Source organism: Narcine bancroftii, chromosome 2, assembly GCF_036971445.1.
Source record: "Narcine bancroftii isolate sNarBan1 chromosome 2, sNarBan1.hap1, whole genome shotgun sequence".
Lineage (NCBI taxonomy): Eukaryota > Metazoa > Chordata > Chondrichthyes > Torpediniformes > Narcinidae > Narcine > Narcine bancroftii.
In genome coordinates this window covers 55,954,353-55,981,054 of record NC_091470.1, presented here as the reverse complement: position 1 = coordinate 55,981,054, position 26,702 = coordinate 55,954,353, and the positions used below count along the sequence as shown (strand labels likewise).

General features: G+C 43.9%; 1 protein-coding gene across 5 annotated transcripts in view; it reads right to left on the bottom strand.

The window, feature by feature from the left end:
• Positions 1–23,221, bottom strand: part of akap6 (A kinase (PRKA) anchor protein 6) — a 427,053-nt gene extending 403,832 nt beyond the window's left edge. For all 5 annotated transcript variants that reach the window (XR_011351260.1, XR_011351262.1, XM_069916733.1 and 2 more), the window contains exon 1: positions 23,140–23,221. The gene's annotated coding sequence lies outside the window, so the exon portion shown is untranslated. The remainder of the gene's footprint in view (positions 1–23,139) is intronic.
• Positions 23,222–26,702: the final 3,481 nt, after the last annotated feature.

Sequence of the window (26,702 nt, the reverse complement as noted above, 5' to 3'; positions counted from 1 at the left end):
TGAAACATTAATTCCATTTCTCTTTTCATAGATGGTGCCTGATCTGGTGTATTTCCTACATTTTTTGTTCTTATTCAAAAGAGATTTAGATGTTCATGTACGTGGATCACTAAAATATCATCATCAGATACAAAGAATAAAAACTGTAAAAACACACAATGCTGGAGAGACAGCAGTCTCCATTATGTAGCAAAGGCAGAGATACATAACTGATGTTTTGGGCTACCCCAAGATAAGGATGCCTACCCCTAGAATAAAAACTGAAATATTTTCGTTCGGAAGTTGATTCTTGCTGGAGCTCGACAAAAGCTTGATTAAACCAGTTCTAGAGTACTACTGCCAATTCTGGCTACCAGATCTTAGAAGTGATGGACTGTAGTTCACAAGAATGTATCTGGCATTCAAATGAAGGTATCATGATAGGTTTTGGTGCAGATGTGCCAATCTGTCCTTTCTTTGGTCATCTAGATGAGCAAAAGATCTCATAGAAAGAGCGTTTTCAATGTTTTCACAATTAATAATGAAGGAAATATCTGCACAGATGAGCAAAAGCTTAATTTGGAAAACCTTTATTTACCAAATTGATTCATGGGTTTTAGGGAACAACTGTAAGATATGGAACTTTTATCTGTGAAGACAGTGACAGAGGAATAGAGAGCTATGGAGGGAATTCCAGAATTTAATGACATCAAAGGTCAACTCATGGTTGTCACTGGTGAAAAGATTATATTTAAATAATGTGAACAGAAACATAACAAAGGGAGTGTCAGATTAAACAAGTAATCAAAAAGGTTCCAATGTATTTCAAAGAAGATAAGTGTAACAGGGTAAATACGTGCAATAAAATAGTACAACACCAAGAACATTTAAAAACTAAAATGAAAAGTGAGGTTATATTTAAAAGAGCAGAAAAGTCTCCAAAACTGTAGAGCCGAAGGAATTGCACAGCTGATACAAAGTGAGAAGATTTGAAAATGCATAGGCAATTCCTCAGTTCCTGACCAAGAACCAATGTAGATAGTAAGCACTTGAATGCGACTTGTCACAAGTTGGTAAGCTGCCAGTAGACATTATTATGAGCTCCAATGTATATAGTGGGAAATAGAATGTTAGACTACAAGAACAAATGTTTGAGGGTATGAACAGCAGGTGAGTGAGGCAGGATTAGTGTCAGTTAATTTTGGTGAGGTGGAAATAGGTGGTTATGGTCTGAGTATAAGATCACCAGATAAGTTGTCTGCTTATACTCTTCAAGTTCAAGTTTAGTTATCATCTAATTGCATGAGTACAACCTGACAAATCAGCATTCTCCTGTCCTCCTTGCAACATTCTGGACGCATACAGACATAACGCATATATAGACAAATAATACATATGCATACTATGTTTTTATAAATATTATTGTTAAATTAATAGTTGAGTCACAAAGGATTTATATGACCAGTTCATCGGTCTTTCAGCAGTTTCATTGCCCGTGGAAGAATCTGTTTCTCAGCCGAGTGATTCTGGCTCTGATATTCGTGTATCCCTTTGCCAGCAGGAGTAGCTGTAAGATGTCTGCAGGGTGGTTTTGCAAACTGATTTTGCAAACTCTCTTTAGATAATGATAAATCCCACCGATGCCAATGGGGAGGAGGGGGAGGGGAAGGGAGACCCCAGTGATCCTCTCTGCAGCACTTCTGGTGCTGTGGATTGACCTCCAGTCTGATGCTCTGCATCATACCACACTGTGATTCATTTGGCCAAGACGCTCTCAACAGAGTTCCTGTAGGTGGACAGCATAGTGCCCAATAGCCTTGCCTGCTTCAGTCCACTCAGGAAGTGCAGTTGTTGTTGTCCCATCCTGATAAGTCACAAGACATTGTGTGTCCAGGATTGGTCACTTGTTCAATGTCTGAGGAACTTGGTGCTCTCTATCTCTCTACTTCAGATTGTTGATGTGTAGTGGAGGTGAGGTCATTCCTAGTCCTCCTGAAGTCCACAATCATCTCTTTCATCTTGTCCATGTTGAGACTCAAGTTATTACTCTCACACCATTTCACAAGAATTTCCACCTTTTCTCTGAAGTGCAACTTATTGTTGCTGATGAAGCCAACTATTATTGTGTCATCTGCAAACTTGATTACTCTGTTGGACCTGGATCTGGTGATACAGTCAGGGGTCGGCCAGGTCGGTAGAGTGAGGAGGCATGGGCTAAGCTCACAGTCTTGAGGTGCGCCAGCGCTCAGAGTGCCAACCCAGACAGCCTGTGGTCTTTCCATTAGGAAGTCCAGAATCCAGTTACAGAGATGGGAGTTGAGACCCAGTAAGGACAGCTTCTCCACTAACCTCTGGGGATTGATCATATTAAACGAAGTCAATGAACAGCAGCCTGGTGTATTAGGCATCATTCTTCATGTGGGTCAGGACGGACTGAGGGAAAAAGGCTAAACCATCATCAGGGAAACTGTTCCATCTGTAACAAATTGAAAAGGGACCAGTGTCTCTGCGAGGTGTGCTTTGATGTATTACATCATGAGACCCTTGAAAAATTTCATAATGGTGGGCGGTAGTCATTAAAATCTATTATTGTCGCTCTCTTAGGTACTGAGATGATGGTGGCTGTCTTGGATGATGGGATGCTCCAGTGACATGTTGAAATATCTGTAAGGACCTCTGTTAGATGATCTGTTCAGTCTTTCAGTACCCGATTGGGTATATATCTGGTCTAGCCACTTTGTGTGGATTAACCTTGGATAGGGTTCTCCTCACCTTGGCCATGGCTGTGCAGGGGGACACAGAGCTTTCTTTGGCATTGTTCTCATCAAACTGTGCATAAAAGATGTTCAGTCTGTCCAGAAGGGAGGCACTGTTGTCTTTAACCCACAAAGTTATCTTATGGTCTTGATCCCTAACCAGATGCATCTTGTGTCGCCAGTGTCACATAGCTGTCTGTGGATCTTCTGTGCGTACCTAAGCGTTGCCTTCCAGATTGAATGAGAGAGTTCAGCCCTAGCTGATCTTAGTGCCAACTTGTCCACTGTCCTAAAGGCTGCATCTCAAGCTCTGAGAAGTGCACAGACCTCTGAATCCAACCATGATTGTTGGTTAACCCTGATTAGATTAGCATTTGATCTCTGTGACATCCTCAATGCACTTGCTGATTTTGCCAGTCACTGAGTTCATGTACTTCTCGATGTTTACATTGCTATTGTTGGCTGCACCCCGAAACAGCACCAGTATATGGTTTTAAAGCATTCCTGTAGCACTTCTGTGTCCTCCCCTCCCCCATTCCATCCAACCCAGACTACATCCTGAGCTCCCTGCAAAATGGCTTAATTCATTTTGCCAACAGTCTGTATCCTGGGGTTAACAGGACAGATATAGGATCTGAATATCCAATGTGGGGGTGAGGGGCAGCCTTGTACACGCCAGACACTTTGGTGGCCAAGTTGATGTGCCGTTGAAAAATGGGGTAAGACGGTTTTCAGATTGACATGATTAAAGTCGCCAGCTACAATCATGGCACCATCAGGTGGGATGCATGGGCTTCGCAGTTGGCACAATAAAGATTCATGTAAAACAGCAATAATTACAGTAATACTAAAGCAAGGGAAAGATCCACTCGCACCAGCATCATATAGACCAATATCTTTACTTAACACAGATTATAAGATAATAGCTAAACTATTAGCAGTCTGATTTCTCGCCTTTGTTTTTGTACAGGGTGATGATGGTGGCATCACGAAGATCCTGAGGCAGACTGCTCAAACTACAGGGGAATCACGTTGCTCTCCATTGCAGGCAAAATCTTCGCTAGGATTCTACTAAATAGAATAATACCTAGTGTCGCCGAGAATATTCTCCCAGAATCACAGTGCGGCTTTCGCGCAAACAGAGGAACTACTGACATGGTCTTTGCCCTCAGACAGCTCCAAGAAAAATGCAGAGAACAAAACAAAGGACTCTACATCACCTTTGTTGACCTCACCAAAGCCTTCGACACCGTGAGCAGGAAAGGGCTTTGGCAAATACTAGAGCGCATCGGATGTCCCCCAAAGTTCCTCAACATGATTATCCAACTGCACGAAAACCAACAAGGTCGGGTCAGATACAGCAATGAGCTCTCTGAACCCTTCTCCATTAACAATAGCGTGAAGCAAGGCTGTGTTCTGGCACCAACCCTCTTTTCAATCTTCTTCAGCATGATGCTGAACCAAGCCATGAAAGACCCCAACAATGAAGACGCTGTTTACATCCGGTACCGCACGGATGGCAGTCTCTTCAATCTGAGGCGCCTGCAAGCTCACACCAAGACACAAGAGAAACTTGTCCGTGAACTACTCTTTGCAGACGATGCCGCTTTAGTTGCCCATTCAGAGCCAGCTCTTCAGCGCTTGACGTCCTGCTTTGCGGAAACTGCCAAAATGTTTGGCCTGGAAGTCAGCCTGAAGAAAACTGAGGTCCTCCATCAGCCAGCTCCCCACCATGATTACCAGCCCCCCCACATCTCCATCGGGCACACAAAACTCAAAACGGTCAACCAGTTTACCTATCTCGGCTGCACCATTTCATCAGATGCAAGGATCGACAATGAGATAGACAACAGACTCGCCAAGGCAAATAGCGCCTTTGGAAGACTACACAAAAGAGTCTGGAAAAACAACCAACTGAAAAACCTCACAAAGATAAGCGTATACAGAGCCGTTGTCATACCCACACTCCTGTTCAGCTCCGAATCATGGGTCCTCTACCGGCACCACCTACGGCTCCTAGAACGCTTCCACCAGCGTTGTCTCCGCTCCATCCTCAACATCCATTGGAGCGCTTACATCCCTAACGTCGAAGTACTCGAGATGGCAGAGGTCGACAGCATCGAGTCCACGCTGCTGAAGATCCAGCTGCGCTGGATGGGTCACGTCTCCAGAATGGAGGACCATCGCCTTCCCAAGATCGTGTTATATGGCGAGCTCTCCACTGGCCACCGTGACAGAGGTGCACCAAAGAAAAGGTACAAGGACTGCCTAAAGAAATCTCTTGGTGCCTGCCACATTGACCACCGCCAGTGGGCTGATATCGCCTCAAACCGTGCATCTTGGCGCCTCACAGTTTGGCGGGCAGCAACCTCCTTTGAAGAAGACCGCAGAGCCTACCTCACTGACAAAAGGCAAAGGAGGAAAAACCCAACACCCAACCCCAACCCACCAATTTTCCCCTGCAACCGCTGCAATCGTGTCTGCCTGTCCCGCATCAGACTTGTCAGCCACAAACGAGCCTGCAGCTGACGTGGACATTTTACCCCCTCCATAAATCTTCGTCCGCGAAGCCAAGCCAAAGAGAAACTATTAGCAAACAGATTAGCAGAGTATGTACCGAAAATGGTAAATCTAGACCAAACTGGATTTATTAAAAAAAGATGCACAACAGACAATATTTGTAAATTTATTAACTTAATTCATGCAGTAGAAGGGAGTAAAGCGCCAACAGTAGCAGTTGCTTTAGATGCAGAGAAGGCCTTTGACAGAGTAGAATTGAATTATTTATTCAAAGTATTGCAAAAATTCAGTTTACCAGAGAAGTATATTAATTGGATTAAAGCATTATATAAGGGACCATTGGCGAAAGTGACAGTAAATGGATATGTATCAAAGCAAGTTAACTTAAGCAGGTCAACACGGCAGGGATGCCCACTATCAACTTTATTGTTCGCGTTAGCTATAGAACCACTAGCAGAATTGATAAGAACAGAAAATAATATAAAAGGGATAAAAATAAAAGACAAGGAATATAAAATCAGTATATTTGCGGATGATGTTATAGTATACTTAATAGAACCAGAACTATCAATAAAAGAATTATATAAGAAATTGAAGGAATATGGAGAAGTGTCGGGTTACAAGATTAACGTAAATAAAAGTGAAGCAATGCCTATGAATAAAGCGGATTTCTCAAAATTTAAGAAGGAATCACCATTCAGATGGCAAGTGCAAGCAATAAGATACCTAGGTATACAAATAAATAAAAACCTCGGCCAACTATATAAACTCAATTATTATCCACTAATGAAAAAATTACAGGGCGATTTAGAGCATTGGAAAGATTTACCACTAACACTAATAGGAAGGATAAACTGTATTAAAATGAACATTTTTCCAAGGATATTATACCTATTTCAGGCATTGCCAATACACCTGACAGAGAAATTCTTCAAGGAGTTAAAGAAAATAATAAGGAAATTTTTATGGAAAGGGGGAAAACCGAGGATAGCACTGGATAAATTAACAGAATGGTATAAACAAGGAGGCTTACAACTGCCAAACTTTAAAAATTATTATAGAGCCGCACAATTAAGATACCTATCAGATTTTTATCAAACAAGGGTAAAGCCAGATTGGACTAGATTAGAATTAGATAAAATAGGGGAAAAGGTACCTGAACACATATTATATAAATGGGATGAAAAATTGGTACAATATAGAAGTTCTCCAGTATTACATCATCTACTCAATATTTGGAAGAAGATTCATGTAGAAAGAAATAAAACAAATTATCAATTACCAAAACTAATATTGACGCAAAACAAGTTACTCCCTTTTACAATAGATAACCTTTCCTTTAGAGAATGGGAGAAAAAAGGCATCAAAAGAATAGAAAATTGTTTTTCAGGAAATAGATTATTATCCTTTGAACAAATGAAAGATAAATACAATATAACTCAAAATACAGTGCTGGCATATTACCAATTGAGATCCTACTTGAAGGACAAATTAGGAAGCAGTCTGAGTTTACCAGAGGGAAGTAACTTTGAATATGTGATTACAGATACAATGATAATCAAAAGATTAAAAACAAATATGTATATTAAACTGCAAGAAAAGGAGAATGAGGAAGCAAATGGTAAAACTAAACAAAAATGGAAACAAGATTTAAATATAAAGATAAAAAAGGAAACATGGGAGAAGTTATGTTCTGGAACGATGAGAAATACAATAAATACGAGGTTACGTATGATACAATATAACTGGATACACAGGTTATACATTACACCTCAAAAGTTAAATAAATGGGACCCAACAGTATCTGATAGATGTTTTCGATGTAAAAAAGAAATGGGAACAACAATTCATGCAATCTGGACATGTGAGAAAGTAGAAAAATTTGGGGAAGATCTAAACCAAATATTAAATAAAATTACAGAAAACAATATACCAAAGAATCCAGAGATCTTCCTCCTAAGTAACATAAAAAACAAAGAATTTGGAATTGATTTGGAGGATGCACAAAAAAGATTTGTTAAGCTAGCTCTAGCCGTAGCAAAAAAATGTATTATGTCAACCTGGAAATCGGAAGATAATTTGAAAATACAACAATGGTATATAGAAATGAATAAATGTATTCCATTAGAAAAAATAACATATAGCTTAAGAAATAATATTGAAATATTTGAACAAATATGGGAGCCTTACATGAAACACAATAGCGAAAACCTACCGGGGACATTCACTACCAAAATTAACGAAAGGAGAAGGAAATTAAAAGAATTGACTCAGTGGAATTTCTTGTTTATTTTTATTGAATGACAACATTGTTTGACTGGTTTAATGTATCCTAGATTTTGTACTTTAAATGGACGGGAGGGGGGAGATAGGGAGGGTGGGATGGGAGGAGGGTGGGGGGAGAGAAAATGGCACTGTATATATTTGAAAAGGAAAAAGTATCTATCATGGTTAATGTGGTTTATGGTGTGAAAAATAAAAAAATTTTAAAAAAAAAGGAGGTTGCTGCCTACCGAACTATGAGGCGCCAAGATGCACGGTTTGAGGCGATGTGAGGTTAATGTGGCAGGCACCAAGAGATTTCTTTAGGCAGTCCTTGTACCTCTTCTTTGGTGCACCTCTGTCACGATGGCCAGTGGAGAGCTCGCCATATTACACGATCTTGGGAAGGCGATAGACCTCCATTCTGGAGACGATTGTTTTTAAAACCACATAATTTTAAATAATCTGCTTTGATCTTTGATATATCTGGTTTGGAAGTTTTTCAGGAGAATGAATTGAAAGTTACGGCAGTGGATTTGAAAAAATGCACAAGTTGCAACAAAAGAAAATCCCCTTTCAGATACAAAAACCCAAAAGGAAAAATTATTTAAAACTGCAAGAGGGATAGCTGGGGCTTAGTTTGTCAGGTGTGTTCAGTAAGGATTCCTGAAACAGTATGTGGACTGGCTGACAAGAGGAGAGGAGAAGCCATACTGGATCTAGTTCTGCATAATGAACCTGGTCAGGTGGAAGAACTCTCAGTGGGGGACCATTTTGGCAAGAGTGACTGCAACTCCCTTAGCTTCAACATAGCTATGGAAAAGGATAAAATCAGACAAAATGGAAAAGTACTTAACTGGGGAAGGGATAATTATAAAGGGATGAGGCAGCAACTCGCGAGAGCAAATTGGAAATAGATGTTCAAGGGTGAAAGCACAGAAGCAATATGGAAGAAGTTCAGGGACCACGTGCTGGGTTTGTCCCACTGAGATAAGGAAAAGATGGTAGGAAAAGGGAACAGTGGCTGACAAAATTGGTGAGGAAACTAGTCAAAAGGAAAAAGGAAGCATATGTTAGATATAGGAGAGCTCGAAGTTGACATGAGAAGGCCTTGGCAAGTAGGATTAAGGAGAACCCCAAGGCATTCTATGAGCATGTGACTAGAATGAAGGTGAGGCCACTAAAGGATAAAGGAGCCAATGTGCCTGGAGGTGATGGAGGAGGTTGGAGAGGTCTAAAAGAATGGATCTTAAACAGAGTGAGGTCAAAATTGAACAGGCCTGTGGCTGAACAATGTGGAGATTAAGGAACAGGAAGTGTTGGATCTTCTTAAAAACATCAATATTGATAAGTCCCTGGGTTTCACTCACCCTTCTCTACGTCACCATGTTGTATAATACTTTCTAGCTCCCGATTCACCTCTGCCCCACCACACATGCTCCAACTGACACTTCAACACACAAACGCACTGCACATGCTACAGCCGGCACTCCAATGCACTGCGCATGCTTCTGGAACTCGCAAATAACAAAGATGGCTGCGGAAAGCCAAACGAACCCACAGACGCCTCCGAGGCTCATACAGGAACAAACGGGACACCTACCAAACAAGTAAACAAATTACACATTTTGGCTAATACAGTAAGTTTGCAGATGACATGAAGGTTAGAGGAGTTGTGGATGGTTACAAAATGATATAGACAGGATGCAGAGTTAGACAGAACAGTGGCAAATGGAGTTCAATCCGGTTAAGTGTGAGGTGATGCATTTTGGAAGGACAAACCAGAAGGCTGAGTACAGGGTTAATGGTCAGTTAGTTAGGATTGTGGATGAACAGAGGGACCTTGGGTTCAAATCCATACATCCTTCAAGGTTGGTGAACAAGTTAATAGGATCATTAAGAAGGCCTATGTGATGCTGGGCTTCATTAATAGAGGGATTGAGGTCAGGAGTAGAGAGGTCATGTTGCAACTCTACAAATCTCTGGTTAGACCTCACAGAGTATTGTGTTCAGAATTGGTCACCTCATATAGGAAGGATGTGGAAGCTATGGAGAAGGTGCAGAAGAGATTTCCCAAGATGTTGTCTGGATTGGAAAGCAAGTCTTATGCAACAAGATTAGTAGAACTGGGACTTTTCTCTTTGGAGCATAGAAGGATGAGAGAAAACTTGATAGAAATCTATAAAATTATGAGAGGCATGGATATGGTGGACAGCCAGCACCTGTTTCCCAGGGCAGGAATAGCAAACACCAGAGGACATATGTAAAAAGTGAAGGAAGGGAAGTTTAGGGGAGACATCAGGGGTAAGCTTTTTTTAATGCAGAGAGTTGTGGGTGCCTGGAATGTCTTGACAGGGATGGTGGTGGAGGCTGAAACATTAGGGGAATTTAAGATACTCTTAGACAGGCACATGGATGAAAGAAAAATAAAGGGTCACTGGGTAGGGTGGGTTTAGTACTTCCTTTTTTTAAGGAACAACGATGAGGGACCCAATGTACTGTGCTGTAATATTTTATGTTCATTCATGGCTGACAACGGGAAATTAAAAATAGCATGAAATCAAAGGGAGGGGCTGAAAATGTTCTGAGAAGTAGCAGTGGGTTTGAAAATTACATTCCAGATATCAGCTGAGGACTAAGATATTGATGAAGGTAAGGCAGGACATTAGTGTCGAGAGTAAAGAGAGCAGCTGGAGCTTTTGTAGGCATGTAAAAAGTAGAAGAAACATAAGCAAGGCAAATGTTGGCTACTTACAGAGAAAAACAACATTTGTTGAGAACTAAAGGTACAGTCAAAAAAACAGTACTAGTTGTTGAGTTTGACATCAAGTCAAGTTTATTGTCATCTGATTGCACGAGTACAACCTGACAAAACATCGTTCTCTGGTCCTCAGTGAAAAACATGCAACCAGTCATTACACACGTACAGACAAATAATACCTATGCAGGACAAGAATTCATATATACAAATAAATAAATATTGTTTTGTAAATATGAGAATCTTGGATGGTTAGTGTGAACAGTCATTTTGTTCATTCACCAGTCTCACTGCCTGTGGGAAGAAACTGTTCCTCATCCCTTGTGGTGCTGGCTCTGATACCCCTCTATCTCTTTTCTGATGGGAGCAGCTGAAAGAGATTGTGTGTGGGGTGGAAGGGGTCCTCAATGATTTTACATGCCCTCTTCAGACAATGATCCCAAATCGATCATGCTAATGGGGGGAGGGAGACTCCAGTGATCCTCTCCGCCATGCTTAAAATCCTGTGGATTGACCGCCAATCAATTTTTCTGCAGCAAGCAGACCACACTGTGATGCAGCCTGCCAGAATGCTCTCAATAGAGCTCCTATTGAAGGATGACATGATTGGCCCTGGTAGCCTTGCCTGCTTCAGTCTTCTCAGGAACTGCAGTCACTGACAAGTGAGGAGATGAGTGTCCATGATGGGTCACTAGTTAGGTGAACTCCAAGGAACTTGGTGCTCCCCACTAAAGAATTGTTGTGTAGTGGAGGGTGTTTGTTCCTCGTCTCTCTGAAGTCCACAATCATCTCCTTCATTGTGTCCACGTGGAGACTTAGATTATTACTCTCACATCACGCCACAAGATTTCTCACCTCTTCTCTGTAGTGCCGATGAGGCCAACTACTGTTGTGTCACCAGCAAACTTGATGACACTGTTGGAGCTGGAGCTGGTGAAGCACTCATGGGTCAGTAGCATGAGCAGAATCATTCACATTTCTGGATGATCAATGAACCAAAGACACTGAATTTTGGTGCATTATTTTTATTTATTGATTTTTTAATGAGTTGGTTTATATGAATGTTTGCACTGTTATTTTGCCACAAAACAATGAATTTCATGACTTGTTCATGACAATAAATTCAGTTTCTGATATACAGCCTTATTGAGTGAGACTACACCCAGAATTGCATTTACAATTTGGACATATTAAAACAAAGAAAGGGTGGCCTTGCTTCGAGGAAGTTCAGTGAGGATTTGGCTGACTAGTTCATGAAAAGGTACATTTGCCCTGCTTGAAGCGATTGAGAGACCAACTCTGCGTTCTCTACAGTTTTGCTGAAAGACCTCATCAAGATGTACAAAATTCTTAAAGGGCACAACTGGCTTGAGGCAGAGAGAATGCTTTACCTGACAGGAATCCAGGACAACAGAATTCAGTTTCAGAATGAAAAGTAAGCCATTTGGTAAAAACACAGAAATGCTGGAGGAACTGAGCAGGTCTCGCAGCATCCATAGGAGGTAAAGATGTGGATGTTGTGAGACCTGCTCAGTTGCTCCAGCATATCTATGTTTTTATCCACAGTGTCTGAAGACTTTTCTGTTTCACTCGGTAGGCCATTTAGGACTGAGAGCTGGAGAAATTTCTTTCATTCTGAGGATGCTGAATCTTTGGAATTTTCGACCTCAGAGAGCAGTGGAGTGTTCATTCAAAACAAAGATCGATAACTTTTTGTATATTGAGAAAATCAAGGTACAGAGTTTCGGTGCTGAAAAATGGCAGTGAAATAGAAAATCTGCCATGATCGTGATAAATGATGGATCAGGCTGGAGGGTCTGCTCTTTTGTCTTATGCCCTTGTGTTGTAATGCTCCGCCCCTCAGTGTTTCCCTGACCTTCATTCCTTCCTTGATTTACATGCCTCTCTCATCCTGCCGGATATCCCACCCTCACCTCTTTCCCAACGTCCCCACCCCAAAATAGTATTCGGGCCATGTTCCTCCACATTTTAAGCACTCACATGATCTACCCTTGCTCTAATGCCCAAAGGTCATTCCACTGCATCATGAAATTGCCTTGTTTACAGTACACAACCATTTGCTCTTTATTGTCCAGGAAACCATGAGGTATGCAAGGGAACCAAAATATCTTCACTGCAACACGCATAAACTTCCCACTTACACTCGTTCAGCTGCAGCATCAGTGACAAAGGAGAACCTGCAGCCCAACCCTCGATTGTTCTTGAACAATGTAACAAGAAAGAGTTGAGCCTTCCTGCTTTTTGCACAGTCTAAAAGGCAAGGGTCCTTTACCTCTGTTCACTAATTAATGTCTTCTTTCAATCTCTTTGGCTTGGCTTCGCGGACGAAGATTTATGGAGGGGGTAAAAAGTCCACGTCAGCTGCAGGCTCGTTTGTGGCTGACAAGTCCGATGCGGGACAGGCAGACACGATTGCAGCGGTTGCAGGCCTGGAAGTCAGCCTGAAGAAAACTGAGGTCCTCCATCAGCCAGCTCCCCACCATGATTACCAGCCCCCCCACATCTCCATCGGGCACACAAAACTCAAAACAGTCAACCAGTTTACCTATCTCGGCTGCACCATTTCATCAGATGCAAGGATCGACAATGAGGTAGACAACAGACTCGCCAAGGCAAATAGCGCCTTTGGAAGACTACACAAAAGAGTCTGGAAAAACAACCAACTGAAAAACCTCACAAAGATAAGCGTATACAGAGCCGTTGTCATACCCACACTCCTGTTCGGCTCCGAATCATGGGTCCTCTACCGGCACCACCTACGGCCTCCTAGAACGCTTCCACCAGCGTTGTCTCCGCTCCATCCTCAACATCCATTGGAGCGCTTACATCCCTAACGTCGAAGTACTTCTTTCAATCTAACAGGCTCATAAAAGCCTTTACCACCAGACACATCTTCCCCTCTTTGCTTTCTGCAAGGACAGCTCCCTCCGGGACTTCTTTGTCTAGTAATCATCCCCCCTCGCTACCTACCCCTGTGAACACAAAAAATGATCCACTTGCACTCATGTCTCCTCCCTCACCACAATTCAAGGCCCCAAAAAGTCCTTCCAAATAAAGCATCACTTCACTTGTGAATCTGCAGAGGTCATCCATTGTATCCAGTGCTCTCGTGAGCCCCTCTACATTGGAGAGACTGGACACAGTCAGGGAGATTGTTTCATTGCGTGCCTTCACTCTGTCCACTGCAATATCAGGGTCCTTGCAGTGCCCAACCATTTTAATTCCACACCCCTTCCCTACACCGATATCTGCCATATCAAGGCTACCCAGAAATTGGAGTGACAAAACCTAATTCTGTCTGAGCACTCTCCAAACTTAACTTCTCCAGTTTCCCTTAATCCTTCCCCATCTCTCTCTTTCCCTATCCCTCTCTCCTTTCTTCCAGCTCCCATCCCCTTCCCTCTCCATTTGAGGGCTACATCCTCCCCATCACCTCAGCATTTTTACTTCTACCCTCCCACCCATATCCACCTATGACCTCTTACCTGTTACCTTATACTGCTCCCTCTGCCTCTTACTCCCTCATCTCCTCCCCGCCGTTCTATTCAGGCCCTTGCCTGCTTTTTGCTCATACCTTGACAAAGGGGTCAGGCCCGAAATGTTTCTCAGCACTTTGGTGTATTGCACTGCTACTTTCCTATTTTTAGTGCCTCATCCAACTCATCCTAATTGCTCATTTTGTTTCTGCTTACCCATCTTTATTGCAACTCAAGTCTTAATTTTGGATCTAAACATTTAATTTTGTTTGGAAACCCTTCCCCTTAGTCGGAACAAATTTGGTCCTGATTTTTATTATCTATTAAGCTATGCTCCACTACTGGAATGCGATTTGGCTGGCCATTTTTCAAGACAATTTATTTGGGTTGTCCCAACTCATGACAGAATAAGATCATTTCCATTCTAATAACTTAATTTTAAACTTAATGCTTTATTTATTATTAATTTGAATATTCTTAGTGTTTATTGTTTGTCTTTTCCACTTTGTTGCATTGTGAGATATTCAGCATGTTCCGTGGCCAACATGCTAATAAGGAATTAGCCTTCCCCCCTTTTGACCAGAACCAAGAATATTTTCTGCACATCACCAGAAATTCCAAGCAGTTCACTGGTTACCAGGTAGCAGCATCATGGATTAAATGCAGATGATGGCACAGTTAAAATTTCCTTTTATTTTTGAGACAACACACCTACAACTGCGGATGACCTAAAAGCCTATACCAATTCCAACATTTGCTCTAAATGGCAAAACAAGCTACTGAATTAGCACTTGATCAAACATTTCAGACTGAGCTTTTTCATTAAATGTCAGAAATGGATCTCTAAATTGTACATACATAGGAACTCAATTCTAGGAGCCGTAGGTGATACCGGTAGAGGACCCATGATCAAGAGCCGAACAGGAGTGTGGGTATGACAACGGCTCGGTATACGCTTATCTTTGTGAGGTTTTTCAGTTGGTTGTTTTTCCAGACTCTTTTGTGTAGTCTTCCAAAGGCGCTATTTGCCTTGGCGAGTCTGTTGTCTATCTCGTTGTCGATCCTTGCATCCGATGAAATGGTGCAGCCGAGATAGGTAAACTGGTTGACCGTTTTGAGTTTTGTGTGCCCGATGGAGATGTGGGGGGGCTAGTAGTCATGGTGGGGAGCTGGCTGATGGAGGACCTCAGTTTTCTTCAGGCTGACTTCCAGGCCAAACATTTTGGCAGTTTCCGCAAAACAGAACGTCAAGCACTGAAGAGCTGGCTCTGAATGGGCAACTAAAGCGGCATCGTCTGCAAAGAGTAGTTCACGGACAAGTTTCTCTTGTGTCTTGGTGTGAGCTTGCAGGCGCCTCAGATTGAAGAGATTGCCATCCGTGCAGTACCGGATGTAAACAGCGTCTTCATTGTTGAGGTCTTTCATGGCTTGGTTCAGCATCATGCTGAAGAAGATTGAAAAGAGGGTTGGTGCGAGAACACAGCCTTGCTTCACGCCATTGTTAATGGAGAAGGGTTCAGAGAGCTCATTGCTGTATCTGACCCGACCTTGTTGGTTTTCGTGCAGTTGGATAATCATGTTGAGGAACTTTGGGGGGCATCCGATGAGCTCTAGTATTTGCCAAAGCCCTTTCCTGCTCACGGTGTCAAGTGCTTTGGTGAGGTCAACAAAGGTGATGTAGAGTCCTTTGTTTTGTTCTCTGCACTTTTCTTGGAGCTGTCTGAGGGCAAAGACCATGTCAGTAGTTCCTCTGTTTGCATGAAAGCCGCACTGTGATCCTAGAACGCTTCCACCAGCGTTGTCTCCGCTCCATCCTCAACATTCATTGGAGCGCTTTCATCCCTAACGTCGAAGTACTCGAGATGGCAGAGGTCGACAGCATCGAGTCCACGCTGCTGAAGATCCAGCTGCGCTGGGTGGGTCATGTCTCCAGAATGGAGGACCATCGCCTTCCCAAGATCGTGTTATATGGCGAGCTCTCCACTGGCCACCGTGACAGAGGTGCACCAAAGAAAAGGTACAAGGACTGCCTAAAGAAATCTCTTGGTGCCTGCCACATTGACCACCGCCAGTGGGCTGATATCGCCTCAAACCATGCACCTTGGCGCCTCACAGTTTGGCGGGCAGCAACCTCCTTTGAAGAAGATCGCAGAGCCCACCTCATTGACAAAAGGCAAAGGAGGAAAAACCCAACACCCAACCCCAACCAACCAATTTTCCCCTGCAACCGCTGCAACCATGTCTGCCTGTCCCGCATCGGACTTGTCAGCCACCAATGAGCCTGCAGCTGACGTGGACATTTTACCCCCTCCATAAATCTTCGTCCGCGAAGCCAAGCCAAAGAAGAAGGAACTCAATGTGATTTTAACAATTACACAGGTCCAAATGTACCACCTACACACTTATCTGTTATCAAAACATGCAAAATGCATGTTACATTACACTTGACAAAAGACATGTTCAAACCCAAAACAGACAATCTGAGCAATTTTCCTTGAATATGTAATACCTGATAATCCCCCACCTGCCCTACACTTCAAAAAATGACTCTTCTGTCCAAATATTCAAAATTGTATAAATGGAGCCCTGGGCAGGCTATTCCACTCAGAGCTGTGAATTAGAATTTTGGTGGATATGTTTTGCAGCTAATTTATTTGAGCTAGAAAAAACACAAAATAATTGAATATCTTTTTTACAATAACATGGGGCACAAAGGTTGGATTCCAAACAGACAGGACAAGCCAATGTAGTTAGTTGCTCCTTTCTTATACTTGAAGTTAAAGCTAAACACTTCGACAGGGAAGTACTTTTTGGATAAATACAACATTTTGCAAATGTTAATAGAGTAATCCATCATTTCAACTGATCTCATTCATTTTCTTCTCTTTCCCACAAGTGTCTCTAATATGTTTCCCATATTCAAAACAGTATGGGAATCTATATTTCTGGGATCACACTAAGTCAGCTTTTGTAGCGGCAGCTACACTGCTACTGAAAGAACACACAACCAGACGGGTTGAGCTCAGTGAGCAGAACTGATTTATTGCAGGCTGCTGGGCTGGATTTATACTCCCAGCCCGAACCTGGCTGAGAACCGCGCTGGGGAGCACTGATGTCACCCAGGCATCACGTGGTCCCCCAGCGTGGGCTTCTGAGCCCTGTGCTGAAAAGAAGGGGAAACCCCCCCCCAACGGCGCCATTTTGGCTGGCTGCCCTGCCATGTGGATGGTTCGCCTGCCTAGTGGTGTGCCGCCATACAGCCCCCCCCCTCCAGAACTGGCACCAATATCCTTTTTAGCTGGGCGTCCTCGCTTCTTGGGCTAGGTCACAATAACTGGTTCAGTGGGGTCGAGGTGCGTGGGCTTCAGCCTGTCCACAGTAAACAGTTCCCGCCCGCTGCCAATGTTCAGAGTGAACATAGACCCTGAACGCTGGACAACCTTGTATGGCCCCTTGTAAAGTCTCTGCAGAGGTGCCGTAGGTGGGCCCCGCTGAACAAAAACGTATTCTGCAGAAAGCAGTTCGCTGGGGACGTGAAATGGACGTGTGCCATGTCTGGGTGGTGGTGGGGGAGCGAAGGGGTCCAAGCAGGCCCAGAGGTGGGAAAGCAGCTCGTGGAATGTCCGCTGGGGGTTGTGAGGTGTGTTGATAAACTCACCAGGAAGTGCCAGTGGTGCGCCGTAGACCAGCTCAGCTGATGACGCCTGCAGATCCACCTTGGGCGTGGAGCAGATGCCCAGGAGCACGCAAGGCAGTTTTTCCACCCAGTCGGGACCAGTGAGGTGGGCCATAAGTGCCGACTGAAGGTGGCGGTGCAGATGGTCGACCAGCCCATTGGCCTGCAGGTGATAGGCCGTGGTGCAGTGTAGCTCGATCCTCCACCTGTTGGCGAGCTGTGCCCAGAGCGCAGAGATGAACTGGGCACCCCGATCGCTGGTGAGGTGATTCGGAACGCCAAACCGGGCGACCCAACCGTGCAACAGCACTCGGGAGAAGGAGTCCGTGGAGGCCTCTGGCATTGGGATCGCCTTGGATCAACGAGTGGACCGGTCCATCACTGTGAACAGGTAACGGTTGCCCCGGGAAACGGGCAAGGGCCCAACTATGTCCACGTGAATGTGGCTGAACCGTTCCCGGATGTGCTCGAACTCTTGCATGGGCACCCTGGTGTGCCTGTGTTTATTGGACATTTGGCAACGGGTGCATGTTCTGACCCAGCCCGCAAACTGCTTCTGCAGCCCGTGACAGACGAACCGCTCTGCCACCATCCAGAGCATGGACCTGACGGACGGGTGTGAAAGATTGAGGATGTGATGGAAGCCTGCGCCACTGCTGGGGAACCACTGGCCGCGGGTGCCCATGGAGACATAGTTCAGGACGGTGCTTCCTCCGCTCGGGTCGGGAAGTCTTGGAACCACAGGCCCGTGATGGCAGTCCTGAAGGCTCGCGTCTCCTCGTCAGACTTCTGGTCCCAGGCAAGCTGGTCGAAGTCGAAGCCAGGTGTCAGCGCGCAGATGACTGGTCGCAAGAGTGCATCGGTGTCCACATTGTCCTTCCCCACCTTGTGCCAAATGTCGGTGGTAAACTCCAACTCGAAGGAGAGGTGACGCTGCTGGTGGGCTGACCAGGGGTCCTTCGCCATCACGAGTGCCTGGGTGAGGGGTTTGTGGTCAGTGAAGATGGTAAAAGTCCTCCACTCCAAGAAATAGCACCACCAGGTACATGCCCAGAAACTCAATTTGGTCAAAAGCGCTATACTTGCGCTCTGGTGGGCAGAGAAGCAGGCTGAAGAATGCCAGCGGATTCCATTGTCTGTTCACCTGCTGCTCCAGGATGGCGTCAATGGCTGTGGCAGAGGCATCGACGGAGAGCACCATATGCAGGTCGATGTGCGGGTGGGCGAGCATGGTCGCCTTCGTGAGGGCGTCCTTGGTGGCCTCGAATGCACTGCAGGCCTTTGGGGTCCAGGTGAGCAATTTGTGATTGGCTGCGATGAGGGCTAATTACGGATGCATGATGCGTGCAGCTCCTGGGATGAAATGGTTTTAGAAGTTGACCATACTTGCGAACTCCTGCAGCCCCTTGAGATTGTCCGGACGTGGGAACTCCTTGATAGTGCTGACCTTCGTAGCGGCGGGCGTAGCTCCCTCATCCGTGATGGTATGGCCCAGGAACTACATGGACTCTTTCACAAACTGGCACTAGGCTGGGTTGTTGTGATCACCCATAAGTGTGAGCCTCTCATCCATCAGCTCCATTGGGGACCTGTCCCCCAGGGCATCAAGGTGCAGCATCCGAGCGGCACGCTGGCGTCTGGATAGTCCGAGGGATCCGGTGAGCACTCAATTGTTGGTCTCATATTTGTTTTCAGCGGGTGGGTGCTGAACAAGGTGCAGCATGCATTTGGCAGTGGCCTGATCCAGGGCAGCGACCACATGGTAGAATTTGGTCGTGTCAGATGAAATCTGGCGGAGGTGAAACTGAGCCTCCGCGTGGCCGAACCAGGTCTCTGGCTCCAGCTTGACAGATTTAGCACTGATCCCAGGTTCGTTCATAATGGGTTCAAAGACGTTTGAACCAGTCGGGGTCACCAATTGTAGCGGCAGATACATGCTACTGAAAGAACACACAGTTCTGCTCAGTGAGCAGAACTGATTTATTGCAGGCTGCTGGGCTGGACATACTCCCAGCCCGGACCTGGCTGAGAACCACGCTGGGGGGGGGCGCTGACATCACCCGGGCGTCATGTGGTTCCCCCAGCGCGGGCTTCTGAGCCCTGTGTTGAGAAGAAGGGGAAACCCCCGACGGCACCATTTTGGCCGGCTGCCCCACCGCATGGATTACAAGCGGGACCGGTTCGCCTGACGAGTGGTGTGCCGCCACACTTTCATGTTTAAACTGAAGATAATTAAGTTGCTGAATCAAGGTGTTGGCTCACTGCTTTTTTTTTTAATTAGAGAAGCTATTAAAGTAGTTCTAATAGTCACAACATATGCAGTATTACAAGAAGCTATTTTCACAATGAAGGAACACCCAGAGCACAACATTCCCCTTTACTACACACAACTTATCAATACGATAATATATTATCAATAAGGCAAGCATTAAATATTCAAAACCACCTAAAAGGCCAAGAGGACGCAAATAAATTAATTAAACATGCGCTGTGTTCTCCAATAAGCTCTTGAGGATATGGCCTAGTTGAAGCATCTGCTGATAAACACTAGGAGTACAAGACTGCATTGGAGCAGACTGTTGAGAGCAAACCATATTCCAGATCTTTACACCACCAGGCTTTCACATTCATTGTCACGTGGGAGCTATAACTTACATGATAGGTAATTACCAACAAGATTGGGTGTGATTAGATGCATTAATCTGGTCAGCACCAAATTTATGGAAATCAACAACTTGTTTACACAGAGTGGTGGAGTGTGGAATGAGCTGCCATCTGAAGTGGTGAATGTGGGCTCAATTTTAACATTTAAGAAGAATTTGGACAGGTACATGGATGGGAGGGCCAAGGAGGCAGTGGACTGGGAGAAGGTCAGTGTGATGAGATAGAATAATGGTCTGGTACAGACTAGAAGTGCCAAATGGCCTAGTTCTGTGCTATAGTGTTCTATATTAGAGGATGCTTCTTCACTCAGAGTGTGGTGGCAGAATGGAATGTTCCTCCGAATGAGATAGTTGCAGCAGGGTCCCTTCTGTCATTTAAGAGAAGGTTGGATGTGTACATGGAGGTGAGGGGGTTGGAGGAATATTGGCGGAGAGTGGGAGGATTGAGCTAGTGGATTTGTTCTAGTGAACCGGTGCGGACTCGAAAGGCTGACATGGCCTGTTTCCGCTCTGTAAATGGTTATATATGGTAATGAGTGTGACACCAATTGCAATGTTGCACTGTTTTCTGGCAACAAATTGGCCATTGTAACTCAGCAGCAACATGAGTATTGAGAACTGGTCCTTCTGTAAGTGTATCTACAGCTTTTCAGCACAACCTTATTTTGTATTAAAACACAATTCTGGATAAACTCAGAAGGTCAAACAGTGCCCTTTATATAGCAAATTTAAAGATACATAACCAACATTCAGGCTTGAGCCCTTCATCAAGATATGGAAAACTCATCTCTTTTTTAAAATACCTGTGTACATTCAATTCTCAACATACTAGGAAATTAATATAACAAAAATATTGCATTAAAAATTAATAGAACAGAAAATGCATGCTATGTGTTCAAGCAGAAATAATCACTTCTGAATTTCAAAGAGCCCATTGGAGGTTTGATCATGAGGCCTTAAAGTGTAGTGAATAATAACCTTTTTACTGAGAAATAATTGATCATTTCAGGAGAAATAGGGATGAATGAATCTTATGAGGAACAGGAAGATACTATTAACCAAAAATATGGAAGGCTCATCAGCACTTTTTCTTGGTTTGTTTCCAAAAATTGAATCAAATACATCCTCGCCTACTCATTCCACTTGAGGTATCAACTTCAACCAGGGCACATTACACCCCCACCCACCACCAGCTCTTTGATCCACTGCACCTTTCCTGACACAAATCAAAAATGTGAATTATACAATTAACTTAATTTTACCAAATCATTTAGGTCAAGGAAAAAGCAAGTGTAGTCCAGAGAATTATTGTTTTGCTATCTTTCCAAATAAGGCTCAATATTATGTGCAAGTGAAAAATTCATTTGAATTTCACAACTTACAATCATTTTTTATTGGATCCTACAGAATAATTTTCATCTTTCAGGCAAATACTTCAAATCCTGGGAATACTTTATAGTCTAACCTATTGTATCCAATACAATGTTATGTTATACCTGTAATCTGTGTACATACACTTGAATCAGCTAATGATTTTCTTCATTGAGTATAATAAAGTCAAATGTATTTATTCTCATAAAAGATGTTTATTTTCTTTTAAAATAAATCTGAATTGATTTAAACCATTATATTGAGTTTTATTCTGACCAATGCATAAATCTCATTAACATTATCCATTTTAATGAGACCATCTGCAAGCTTGCCATAATCTCCACAAGAAACAGCCCAACCCAGCAAAAGCAAACAGTTTGACAAACGAGGTAGCTCAGATCAAAGCACGGCAAAAGGTCCCTAGTGGTTAACCCACAGGCTGCATTTGCAGCACCGTGCCCCAGCTGTCTCCTCAGACGTCGCGCCCTTCCCAGCAGCCACTGCATCACAACCATCGTCTCAGATGGAGGCCAGCTCCTCTTAAATTACTACTCTGACAATATTTACAACCAATCAGAAATGCAAGGAAGGACCATCTAACAGTATACGAAATGCACTTTTTAAAAAATAATTCAAAAGGAAATATCAGCTTTCAATTTCTGTTTTCATTGTCACATATGTAAAATAGTCGACGGTCTTCGCTGAGGTGGATAACAATGCCAAACTAAAAATATCATCATAATACTCAAGGCACAGATGAAGGGGAAAATTATTAGCATAGTTGACCATTCCCTCTTGGCCCAGTCAGAAGCGACCCAAAAGCCAATAAAATATTTACATGTGCTCATTTATAGGAGTCTTCATGTGCCTTTCAATTCACAAAATGCCCCCATTTTATCGAGATGCGCTCCATCTCACCTTTAATATTATCAATATAATGAAGATATAGGTCTCAATTTTGCACAAAAAAAACCTTGGTTTACTCCGATGAAAAATCTTTATGTATATCTTATATTTTAAGATCGATACCTCTGGAAAGAACTGCAATGAAAAAATGTAATCCCTTAAAATTATTAGTTCAACATTTAACTTAAATTACATTAATCTGCATCAACTAAGGTAGAAATGGAAAAGCAGTTGAAGGTTCAAAGAAAATTAGAACTGTGCTCCAGGCAGTAAAGGGAATGTACAATTAATGACAGTGCTAAATAGTAGGCCCTTTGGTATGTGGAAATCTTATGCCTCCACTAGTTTCCCAGAATGAACAATACAGGATTCTGCAAGTGAGTGAAAATACGGCTTTAATTATATGTGTCATTAATAATGTATTATTACACTGTGCTTCACATTTAGCCTTATGATTATGTCATTGGCAAGTGCACATAGGACAGATTTTCTCAAAACACCAAATTAAAAGTAAGAAAATAAAATTTAAAAGACCGTGCAACAGAAGCCTAGGCCTTCATCTTATTTCGATCTGCAGAGTACAGTGTATTGATGCGGCAGCTCTCTCATAAGATTTGAATAATGCCAAACACAAAGAAGAAAGTCTGTGTAGGCGTTTTCCATACACCACATCAAAGTTTAATTCTGAAGTCTATATCCACCACCAAATGCTATTTTTTGGTGAAAGAATGTCTAATGGTAAAGAACTCACCCTTCCTTTCCCTTTATGCCATCTTCCCTTCGGTCTGTTCACATCTGTAGGATGCGCTAGGAGGTGCTTTGCTTGACCTGCTGCATGCTGTGATGACATCAGTCAGATGATACAGCTCATTATGGGACAGACTACAGTTGCTATAGAAACAGAGATGTGCTGTGAATTTCTACTGCAGGCCCATTGGCACTTAGACAACATGCTGTCAGAATTTAGCTATAAAGGGTAGTTTTCTCTAAAAAGAGAAACTGAGTAGGATCTGATTCACAGCATCAGGCTTTCTTCAAATTAGAATATTTCATTTGGAACATATGCAGAAAAGAGGCAGCATTGAACAAGGACTGTGCAGTTTGCCTCCTTGAAAAGGATTCTGAAGTGGCAAAAGAAACATTCTGTTAATTAAAAAAATAAGCATCAAGTTAGTCTCCAAGAGATGAAGAGCTGCAGATTAACTTTTGCCTCTGTGCAGTAAATTAGCAGAAGCACTTCAGCAAAATGAAAAAGAAAATCAGGTAGATGCATTTCAAGCAACACAAGGATGGTTGCCTGAAAGTGGCTTTAGCACCACAAGTACACTGGGGATTCACACCGTCATGCTACAATGAAAGTGGGTCGGCTGACAGTCGGCCATCTTAACATACAAAACTGTGTCTGGTGGCACACATGGGACCCTTATTTTAATTTTGCTAAAATATTTGAAGTACCAGGTTCTGTACTGTACTGTCCCTGTTCAGAATTACAGTATGGCACTGTAAAAGACAAACTTAAAATACACATTCAACAATATTACTGCGGGTCAGGTGGAGCAGGGGTGTCAGTTACTGATATAACTCACTAACTCTGGCCTATCAGCCGGTCATCTGGCAGCTGGATACTTCACCAGTCACAGCAGCTTAAGATGTGTGAAGGTCCATTCAGCAGTTAGCCTCTGCTCTAAAGCCCAATCATGAGGCTCAGTCCACAAACAGCTCAGAGGTTATAGGTGGAAATTGATATTCAGGAACTCTCTATGTGAACTCCTATATCAACCACACCTTTCAGATTTGCCAGAGGAAGAAAAGCAAGGTGCAGTGAACTGGAATTCACTGTCTGTGTATGTTGCTCAGATGGCTGGCTCCTCCCTTCACTCCACCCTTATCTACTCCAATATAAACCATGGATTTCCCGCCTTACCTCGGATTCACCTGAGGACTATTGTATCTACTAGCCTTTGATTGTAAGCTATTAAGAGTGTGTTTGTACTCCTCACTTATCTCTGAGTGCATTCAGTCGCGTTACTATTTTAATAGTTTAACTTTGAAACAAGATGGAAGCCCTGTTGAAGCCAAGCATGCTCCAGGTCGACCCTCTGACCCCAGAGGCCTCGGAGATATTCACCTACTAGCTGGAGTGCTTCAAATGGCCACGCAAGACATTTTCAACTCTGTAATCTCCAGAGATCTGCACTTATCTCTCAAGTTGGCCCCAAGGGGTTCACTGTCATCAGGGACTGTGCAACTTTCGAGTCTGCCATAGAAAGCTTGAAGGTCCGCTAAACGAGGCCTCAGATGATGTGCTGGCTAGACACTGGCTCTCTCAATGTCTACAACATGCAGGTGAGTCGCTGAATGATTATATCCTTGAACTATGAGCCCTGACTAGACAATGCCATGACAAAGCAGTCACAGCCTGGGTGAGAGAGGAGGAACAAATCCAGGACACCCTCGTGGCAGGAGTGAGGTCAAGGTATGCGAGGCAGCGACTGCTGGAGTTGTGGAAGAAGGATTTGGCCAGCACCCTAGAGCTGACAAAAGCATTCGAACAGGCCCAACTAGGAGCTGACGACCTCACAGGCAAAAGCGACACCTTTTCAGAGGACCATGTCATTGGGGCGCTGGTGACCCCCCGCAGCCCCAGTGCTGACTGCTGCGGCCACACGCAATCAGGGATATGACTTCTATAGCTAGGCAAAGCACCCCAGCAAAGGACGCCGTGTACTCAGGTTAGAAGGTATGCAGGGCTAAGGGGAACCCAAAGAAGGCAACCACGTGTGTGACCCCCAAATCAGTGTTCAACCCGTGCCCGAGTACAGAAGTGCCAGCCTCAGCCTCTCCATGCTGCTCGCTGCCAGCATCTTGCTGCGCCTCATGGTAAAACCTGCCACCAGAAGTAAAATTTCGCAGGAAGTGGCCATCTTGCCACACCTCATGGTCAATGCCACCTAGTCCTCCTTCAGATCAAGTTGGAGGGTGGCCATCTTGCTGCGCCTCATGGTTGATGCCATTTTGTCTGCCTGTAAGCCAAGAGGAGAGAGCTGACATTGACATGAGGAGCAACAAGTTTTCTGGAGCATTGGTATCGGTCGTCCTGGATCAGGCAATACCTCACCAATTCAATAACTCAATGATGGAGGTGAGGGTAAACGGACACTTGACTGATTGCTTGGTAGACACTGGCTCCACAGAGCTTTATAATCTCTGTGACTGCTCTGTGGTACAACTTAAAAGTATATCCAATGGACTATTGTATTTACCTAGCATCACACTCGCACTCTGTGACTATCCAGAGGTATTGTATAGTACATCTAACTGTAAAAGGGGGGGAATTTTGGAAGTTCTGAAGGATTTGTGTGCTTCTATGTTACTGGACCTGGACTTCCTGTGTCATCTTAAAAGCGTGACCATGGAGTACTCTTGCTCACTTCCTCCAATCACTGTGCAGAACGGACGGTCCAAAAAGCTGGATGTCATGTGCAGTCTCTCCACCCTAAATATTGATTGCCCCCCCCCAAATGTTTCCGAACCCGACTTTCAATTGCAAACCAATAACCACTAAGACCAGGAGATACAGTGCAGGGGATTGGGAATTTATTAGAGCCAAGACACAGTGGCTACTCAAAGAAAACAGCATTGAGCCTTGCAACAGCCCATGGAGAGCCCAAGAGAGAGTCGTAAAAGAGGAAGAAAAGTCTAGGCTAGTGATTGACTATAGCCAAACAATTAATCATTTCATACTCCTGGATGTATGCCCCTTCCCTCGAATTTCAAAGACGGTAAATGAAATTGCGCAGTATCGCGTCTATTCGACATTGACCTGAAAGCTGCATACCGATCCATTCCGAGGACCGCCCCTACACAACATTTGAGTCAGATGGACGGCTTTATCAGTTCCGGAGGTCCTTTTTGCTATCGGTCTTCCAGAGACAGATGGACAAAATGGTTGATGAATACGGGTTGAAGGCCACCTTCCCTTATCTCAACAACATCACCATTTGTGGACACTCTCTGGAGGACCATGACACCAACCTCCAGAAGTTTCTTCCCACGGCCAAAGCCCTGAATCTCATGTATAAGTCCAGTAGGTGCATGTTCTGGACTAAACGTCTTGCGATCCTGGGCTCTGTAATGGAGAATGGCATCATTAGTCCCAGTTCTGATCAAATGCGCCCAGTTTGGACCTCCCAATCCCGAAGACCACGAAGGCGTTAAGGAGGTGCCTGAGCTTCTTTTCTTACTACGCCCAGTTGGTCACTCACTATGCAGATAAAGTCTGCCCCCTCTTAAAATCCACCTCTTCCCATTATT